The 9,618-nt window shown below is 32.3% G+C and overlaps 1 long non-coding RNA gene across 1 annotated transcript; it reads right to left on the bottom strand.

Moving 5' to 3' along the window:
- Positions 1 to 5,785: 5,785 nt before the first annotated feature.
- Positions 5,786 to 9,277, bottom strand: LOC128209223 (uncharacterized). Its single transcript, XR_008256962.1, has 4 exons — positions 9,176 to 9,277; positions 8,542 to 8,702; positions 8,142 to 8,285; positions 5,786 to 7,675 (listed from the first exon to the last, which is right to left on the bottom strand). It is a non-coding gene; the product is annotated as an uncharacterized LOC128209223 (long non-coding RNA).
- Positions 9,278 to 9,618: the final 341 nt, after the last annotated feature.

The raw sequence follows: 9,618 nt of genomic DNA, 5'->3' as shown, positions 1-9,618 counted from the left end.
ACTGCATTGTCATAAAAATTAAGTATGAAATCAGTAATATATACAAGTGATTAACAATGATTGCTTACAAAACCAAATGATTGGAAATAATTATTATGGTTCAAGAATCAATGTTCAATTATCCCAAAAGCAAGAACGAACAAACAGAAACACTACAACAACTATGAAATAACTTCAAACTGGACCAGCATACAAAAAGCTTATAAACCAATCACAATATATTAGCGAAACCCATAGTCCTAAATGTAAAGCTTTTACGGGGAATCAAACCATTGTCCCTGTTCCGTCTGTATCCCAATGATCCAGGCTTACTAAGAGGCCAAAAAGAAACCCCATGGATGTCCGAACCTGGAAACTAAAAGCTGTAGCGCAATGCTTCACTTTAATTCTAGCCTCCAATAGTTCAGAACCCGCACTAAACAGTACAAAAAGATACTTTAAAGCTTCCCTATATGTTAACTTGATGTTTTCACATCGGCGTCGAGACACGAACTAACTAATTCTATGCCTTTCGCTTCTTATATACCCTAACATCACGGGACCAAAATGGAATGGTCCATTTTAACAAATCCTATGGGTGAAACCATTATATATTATTAATGTTACAGAGTAGGGGTATCAAGTTTATCAAACTTACAAAATATGAGGGATAAAAGGGATATTCAATATAGTGCCAAACGTTATTGGGGAACTCATTATTGAGTATAATTAATTCAATTTAACAAAAAAAACTAGAGAAATTACACTGGCTGACATGCGTTGTGTATTAAATGTTTTACAAATAAGGCTACACTTGTTAATAGTTTAACACTTGTGCAAGTTGCAAGTGACATAAAAAATGAATGTTCACTATTGGGTAACTAGTGGGCAGTTACATATGTGTATGTGTGTGTTTGGTATTATTATGAATTTTTAATTTGATTTATAAGTCAAACATTAACGTTCAGGTTCTAACCTCAACTCATGATAGTGACTACGCAACATTTGAACATTTGGATTGCAAGATAACAATTAAAAATTATTCAATGAGGTTAGCTATTGTTTACCGACCACCCCCATCTAAAGGAAATGGATCAAAAACTTGTGTATTTTTAGAAGAATGGGCAAAATTTCTAGCAAAATTTGCTGTGACTGATAAGAACATTATAATAACCGGAGACTTGAACTTCCATCTGGATATCCCCACTCAATCGGACACAATTAAATTCACAAGCATTTTACAATCATGTGGAATGGTGCAACATGTACGAGAACCAACTCATGTGCTTGGACATACACTTGACGTCGTCATCACTAGAGACACGGACACATCAGTTTCGAACATCAATGCTGTTGATCCAGGGTTGTCTGACAATAAATCGGGAAAAGTGACAAAATATCATTATGCTGTTATATTCAATACCGTTGCTGAAAAACCACCACCTATCCGAAAGACAGTGACATATAGAAAACTGAACTCAATTGATATAGACTCCTTTAAAAGTGACATTGAATCAGCAGAAATTTTACGTGACAATATTGAAAGCACAGATCCCGAACAACTTGTAGGAGTATATACAAATGTACTATCCACCTTACTCGAAAAACATGCCCCACTTCAAACAAAGACAATAGTGTTACGACCTTCTTGTGCTTGGTATACTAAGGAGTTATATGACGCAAAACATCTGCGGTTAGAAAGAAAGTGGCAATCATCTAAACTGACTGTTGACCACGAAATTTATCGAAATCAATGTGCAAAAGTAAATAATATGCTGGTAGAGGCTAAAGCCAAATCATTATTTGGATAGGGAACAGCTTGTGGTCGAGATCAAAAGCACTTGTTTCAAATCACAAAAGATCTACTGAACGGTCCAACTGAGACATCTTTACCTACAAACATAAAAACTCATAAATTGCCACAAGAGTTTAGTGATTTTTTTGTTAAGAAAATAGAAACCATTAGAGATGAGATAAAATCAAAATTAGTTCTTAACCCAGTCGAATCAGAAACAGAACAATTGAGTGTTGAAAATAGTCTGACTCACTTTGAAACAGCATCAGCAGAAGAAGTTAAGACAATAATCAATAAATCTTCCAATAAATCATGTGAAATGGATCCGATACCAACATGGCTATTAAAATCATTCCTCGATGAAATTTTACCATTTCTTTCGAACATTATCAACATTTCGCTCAGCACAGGAAACGTTCCATCAGAGTTTAAAGGATCTTATGTTCGACCTCTTTTGAAAAAACAAACACTGGATCAAAACATTTAAAAAAAAAATAAAGACCTGTTTCAAATCTATCATTTGTATCAAAGACACTAGAAAAAGTAGTGAGTTCTCGCATTGATGAACACTTGACAGAAAATCAACTTCAAGAAAAACATCAGTCAGCCTATCGTAAATTCCATTCGACAGAAACTGCACTTATCAACGTCCAAAATGATGTTCTTAAATCCCTTGACCATGGTAATGCAACCATCTTAGTAATGCTAGATCTATCGGCAGCTTTTGACACAATCGATCACAAAACTTTGTTACAAAGACTTGAAAATGTGTTCGGAATCGCTGAAAAACCACTTGAATGGATAACATCATACCTTCAAGATAGAAAACAGACAGTATACATTGATGGGGTGCTGTCAAACCCGGTCACACTGAATTTTAGTGTTCCACAGGGGATTGTATTAGGGCCGAAATTTTACACAATGTACACTAAACCCCTTGGTGCCATTTGCACAGAGCAAGGGCTGCAATACCATCTCTACGCCGATGACTCACAGCTGTATTTATCTTCAAAATCATCAGATGACATTTCTAAGGAAGAAACATTACAACGCATTCAATCGTGCCTTCGAGACATAATATCATGGATGAATCTAAACATGCTCAAACTTAACACTGATAAAATAGGAGTCATCATGTTCTCATCTCCTCATAACTCCAAACACATTGAAGATCTATCGGTAACCGTCGGTGACTCGAAAGTTAAACAGTCTGTTAATGTTAAAAAATTAGGTGCCATCTTTGATTCAAACATGAACATGGAAGATTACGTTAATTCAGTATGCAGATCATGTTATTTACATCTTAGACAAATATGCAGAATTCAGAAATATCTGACAATTGATGCAACTAAACATCTAAACTGCAGATCGTTCAAAATACAGCTGCTCGCATCATCACCAGAACCTTGCGGTACGATCATATCACACCTGTACTTAAAGAACTACATTGGCTTCCAGTGCAATACAGAATTCAGTTTAAAATTTTACGCATAACTACAAAGCTTTAAACGGAAATCACCAGAATATTTGGAAGAAATGCTTTGTGTTTACAAACCACGAAGAAATCTGCGATCTCAAAACAAAGCACTTACTTTAGTGATACCAAAAGGTAAAACTGTAACCTACGGCGACCGACGTTTTGAATATGCAGCTCCGAAACTGTGGAACGATCTACCATCCGGTGTGAGAGACTCAAGTTCATTGTATTCTTTCAAACGTGCACTTAAAACACACTATTTCAAACAGGTGTATGAGTAGCATTTTTACCAGGAATGATCTGTGACAATGATTCACGAAGACTGTGTGACCATTATGTGATTTTAAACATAATTTTACAACCTGTTTTAATTCTTCCATGATCTTTTAGTACAGTTACATATCCTATGTAAACTGTTTTAGACTATTGATACAATATATAAATGCAATTTAGATGTCGGGCGTAAATTATATTAATATCATTTTTAAATTTTTCCGAAGTTTCGCTAGACTATTTTTTTATCTGATGATATTGATATTTATTGTTTTTAATTCAGACGACCAGTTAAATACCACATTTTATTTTATTGTGTTTCATATTTTTTAGTATGTTGTACATTTATTGTTCAAAGGCTGTCTAGTGTTTTAATAATATTGCTTGTAGTTAGCTATCAGATTCTATCGTTGTAAAGCGCCTTTGAACGTGTATATGAAAAGGGCGCTATATAAGTTTGGTAAAAAAAATAAAATAATAATAATGAATACGAATGTATAGTTATAATGCAATATTATTATCAGATTTGTATACCGAAGTAAAATAAAGTCTTATGTTGTGTATATTTTTTTAATCATTTATTTGTTCGCCGAATTTAATTTTACTTAATTACATATAAAAAAGTATCATCTAAATATGATCATGGGCCATGTTTTCTTAATCGAACATGTATGTACAAGCTCACCATATACAGCAGAATTGGGGGTCGGTTGCTTTACACCTAATATATATTTGAGAAATCTATTATAATGTAACTTGTCAACTTCTTCAAAGTTGTATTTACCCCATACTTCAGAGCCGTACAATCAAGTTGGAACAACCATAGCGTCAAACAAAGACCGTTTAGTTTTAACATCAAAATGAACTTTGTCAAACAATGACAAGAGACTAATAGTATGGTAATGTTAAAATGAATTGTTTAACTAATTCTACCTATGTCACTGAACCTGTTTATAACGCTTTATTTCAGTTGAATATGTTAACATTATTTTATTGCGTTATAATTTCACTTCGTTAGCATAGAACTATTGAAGCAAATGTATTGTTACGAAGTATTCAGTTCCATCTTGTTTACCGATGCTTTATCGAACTTTATATAGTCTGTTGTAACAAATGTTACCATGGAAAATAAAGATAATTGTTGTTGTTGTTGCACAGTCAATTTACAGATACAATACTGCAAATAAAAATAACATAAGGGGCGGGTTTGACGTTATATATATATATATATATATATATATATATATATTAGGTACAATTTCTTACATATTTTAATATTTTATATGTACATATGTATTAGTATGTGATATCTATATTTTGTCTTAATAATGTGCTAATTCTTAATTAGATTCAATCTCTTTAATGAGAGGTCCATCAGTACTGACGCTACATATTTGTTTTCATCTAGTGCCTGTTTCCAGTCTTCAATGATTTTTAAAAGTGTTGTTTGGCATCCGAATTTTGGTCTAAAAGCAGACAAGAATATATTAAAATGTTGTTCAAAGAATTCAACTAATTGAGTGTTCATGGCGCGTTCAATTTTTTTTGACATTACTGGAAGAATACTGACTGGACGGTAGTTGCCCTTCTCGAGATTACTGTTCATTTTATGTAAAGGAGTAACTTGTGCCATTTTTAAACTATCAGGAAAAGTTGATGTTGAAAATGACTTGTTTACGATAGAAGTAATGTGATTGGCGATGACAGGTTTAGCTAATTTTACCAGTTTAGATGAGATACCATCAGCGCCTGTTGCTTTTTTGATACATAATTTGTCAATTTGTTTATCAATAAAGCTAGAATCTATAGGTTTAAAATGAAGTTCGGTTTGTGTTAGGTTGTTTTGCTTAATTGATACAATACTTGGATGGTTTTCATTTACATCAAGATAATTATTTCCAATATTTTTGGCTACGTTGACAAAGAAATCATTGAAAACATTGCATACTTCTTGTTGGTCTGTTACTAGTTTTGTGTTTTCAAGTAAGATGGTATCTTTGTGCTTGATGTTCCACCCTATCCCCGGTAAAGAAAAATATAAGCTTCAAATGTGATGAATGTGATTTGGCTAATATTTAACTCTTATAGATTAGTGTTTTATGTATAACGTTTTTTTCGCGAACATTGCAAGTACAGTTAAGGTATACGCACAATTAATCTACTATAATTATATAAAGTAGAGCTCTGGAAAGGAATACAATAGTGTATGAAAAAACCTGTGACCAATAATCTTACTCCCAGATAAAACATATCAAGTCAAGTCAAGTCAATATTTATTTATTGTCGGGTACTATCATCAACAGTTTAACATAAGCTGTGAATAGCTTTTGACCGACATTATATAAATAAATAGCATAATTTATGTAACTAATATATCACACACATCAGTTCATGCAAATAATAATATTCAGTATGTACACTTGAAACAAATAAATAATTCTTATAGTAAAATCACATAAACATATTTGGCAGTTGAAAGACATTAGACTTTATATAAAATGTAGGTAGATTAGCATAATTTATAGCATAAGTTAATCGAAAATACGAATCACAAGGTAATACGACACCCTTACAGAAAAAATGCATTAAATGTGAACAGTTATTGTGAATAATATGTAAATATTTTGCGAACTATCTGCGAACATGTATCTTCTTCTAAGAATTCATTCGCACAATGTTCACAGAATGTTCACTTTTCACATGCAAATTAGATTATCTGCGAACTCAAATTGCGAACAAATTGTGAACAAATTGTACAAATGGAGATCATTAAATGTTAACAACTTGCGACTATTAAATGTTAACAATTCGCGAATATTAAATGGTAACAACTTGCGAATATTAAATGTTAACAATTCGCGAATATTAAATGGTAACAACTTGCGAATATTAAATGTAAACAATTTGCGAACAGTACATGTAAACAATTTGCGAATAGTACATGTGAACCATTCGCGAACTATGAACCAATAAATGTTAACAATATGCGAACAATAAATGTGAACTATTGGAGATCAGTAGATGTGAATAACCTGTGATATATATATATATATATTGTGATACTGTGTGCAAAACTTTTGGAGTCAAATCCTAAATTGCCATTTTAGAGAATATATCAAATGTAAGAAGTGAAAACAATTATTATACAGTTTATTCAAACACAAAGTAATTATTCATTTTGTTTTTGTCTACATACATGCATTATACCTTTTAACAAACAATTTTTTTCTTATTTTTTCCAATAATTTTGTCTTATATACTTGTCAAAAAATTCCATTTAAGTAACTTACAGGTAACCATACTTATTGTTATAACATACAGTTTCAGTCATAATATTGCAGAAATGAGCTGCAGTAAGATTAGATTACCATATCAAAGTTAACAGAGTAAAATTGAAATTTTATCAGTTTTTTTTTAAAGTGTTATAAGGGCCTGCAAACCCCTGGCCACAGTTATGAAAAAGGTAGAACTAACAAATAGATTGGCAACCTCCTGCCTTCATAGAATTAAAAGCTTAAGACAGTCAAATATTGATTTTGTTTTGATAACAACTTTATATTAACATGATTATAAATACACACAGGCTTTACATATTTGGCACTTGAAACCTAATAGTACTTCAATTAAACATTATACAATGTTCCTTACATTTTCTGTAACATTCAAAATGTTAAAATTCTTCACAGCTAAATGAAGGGTGTTCTATTGACACATGGAAACCTGTCTCTTTTCTGTGGCTCCCTGTCTTTCTTTAACCTGGCTAAACCCGTAAGAGGTTTGTTTACATAGTTATAGTAAATATCAGTAAGTTTCTAATTCCTGGAGTTTTCTCATACTGAGAAATAATGTTAATACTTATTTCTGAATGACAAACACTAGTCCAAACAAACAGCTCTAAAAGTTAATTAACAGGTTGTACAGTTTGTTCAATGCTTTGGTTGAGACTGTCAAGGGCACACTGTCTTTTTAAATGTCAAATCTGCTGTATTATCTGATCTTGTCATGTTAATACCACTGCCATTCAAGATCCATCCCCTTGATGCAGATTTCGGAAAGGAGTTCAGGTAACACAACTACTCTGGTTTTCATTAAGGTAAACTACACCATATCCGATGCAACACACCTGCACTGCACAAAGCCAGGCCTGTTTGCTGAAAGTATGAATTGATAGAAATTATGTCTAGTTCAGTCATATTTTGACATCACAATAAAGCACACAAAAAACAAGCTTAATAAGCTTATATAAGCCTTACATAAAGATTTAGATATCATACTAGTGTTTTGACAAAGTGAGGAGTTTCTTGACTAGTTAAAACAGCATTTATTTTTGTTGATCATTGTTGAAAATTTGAAATGTAATATAGAAATAACATACTTATGAAAGTTCACATATACATTCGTCCTCTGGCAATAGGTATGCAAAGTTGCATTTTATCAATTTCAACAGTTATTGAGTTATGGTCAAGGTTATTTTTTTGACATGTAACTGACAACAATTAAAAGGCTAACATCTTAAGTGAATACTCTTGAAAATCTAGGGCTCAATTCTGTTAGGTAAGTATTTTCAAAATTAAAGTACTCTACCATAGGGATAAATGTGCAAAATTTATTATCTACCTGCTTTTCCAAAGACCAAAGTGCCATTTTCGGCTTTTCATCTCCAAACCATGGTACTTGAAGTAGTGATCATCATGCTCACAGCAGTGTCTGCTCCCTTCCCCGGCAAATCAGTCTCATCAAGCAAATAAACTGCTTGTTATCCTGCAACATTTGATACACGTACATCTTTATTTTATACATGCTATTTTGTTAATCTAAACTATTGCATGATTTCAAAATAAAATATGGAAACCAGTTAATTATTCGGTATTACACAATATGCCTTCTGATTACGCATCACAAGATTGTCATGTGTGCATCCACAAATATTCTCCTTACTTGAAAAAAACTGTCAGTTAATAATTCAATTAGCCGTTTATTAATTTGTGAACTTAAGTTATAAATAACTAAAATGTACCTCAGTGCTCTGCACATACTCCAAACTACGATGACGAGGCATTTCCATATAGTTTTGAACAATATTGAACCAGTCAGTTGGGCATGATGGGGGAAGAAGACTGGCAGGGAAATGTTAACTGCAACATGGGAGGGTGTCCGACAGGGAGCATGGATACTGTCCTGAAATAAGATAGCAATATGATGCATATAAATACAGTTATGTAGTGCACTGTGATCTTTTGTCATTTCATCATTGTTGTTATCAAAACTCATAAACAGATCACAATTATCTACAGTGTTGGTATGGTCAGGATGAGTGTTTCTAGTAAATGAAGGTCATTCATAAGTTATAATACACAAATCATGATGAAAATGTCATATCAGTGTCGTTGACAAGTCCATCAGGAACACAGTACTCCCCTGACTACATAAACAATTGACTCGATCATGATGAGAAAGTTATATCATTATACAAATTACCTCATTATTATGGACAATGGTGTATGAAAATTAAATAAAAGCAGTCCAGTTCAAGTCCTTTGTTTACTACTCCGGGTTTATGACTATATTAACGAATATTTTAGTCTTTTTTCTATATCATTTAAACCTTACAAAGCTTAATATTAAATTTATACAACTGCAATGATGTTTACCTGTCATAACTCGACAGAAGCATCCTCGAACAGCAGTAAATGTAGACAAAAAACGTAATTGTTTCAAAATTTCTCGTTTTTCAATTACAAACCGGAAATTACGTATATGGTGAAGGGAAATAACTAGGTTGTTATTATTTCTCGTCGCTATCGGCAACATCGTTGTCGGAGAATATGGCTATTTTATGGATGTGATTCAACCATGTGTTTTACGTTAATTAAATAAATCTAACAAGAAGAAATGGTGACTTATAACAATTTAAATCAGTGAAATAAATTAACAAAACTTTAAGCACGTTTTTCTCGAAAATTGCCGACTTTGTACTGAATGTATAATATGAATGTTTTTGACACATTGTTGAATATTTGATTTGATTCTGAATTGTTAACATGCTTAAAAAATAAAGTGAACAAAACGTTTGATATTCTTCAATTCTACATAC

The sequence above is a fragment of the Mya arenaria genome, chromosome 11 (genome assembly GCF_026914265.1).
Source record: "Mya arenaria isolate MELC-2E11 chromosome 11, ASM2691426v1".
Taxonomy (NCBI): domain Eukaryota; kingdom Metazoa; phylum Mollusca; class Bivalvia; order Myida; family Myidae; genus Mya; species Mya arenaria.
This window is presented reverse-complemented; position numbering and strand designations above follow the sequence as displayed.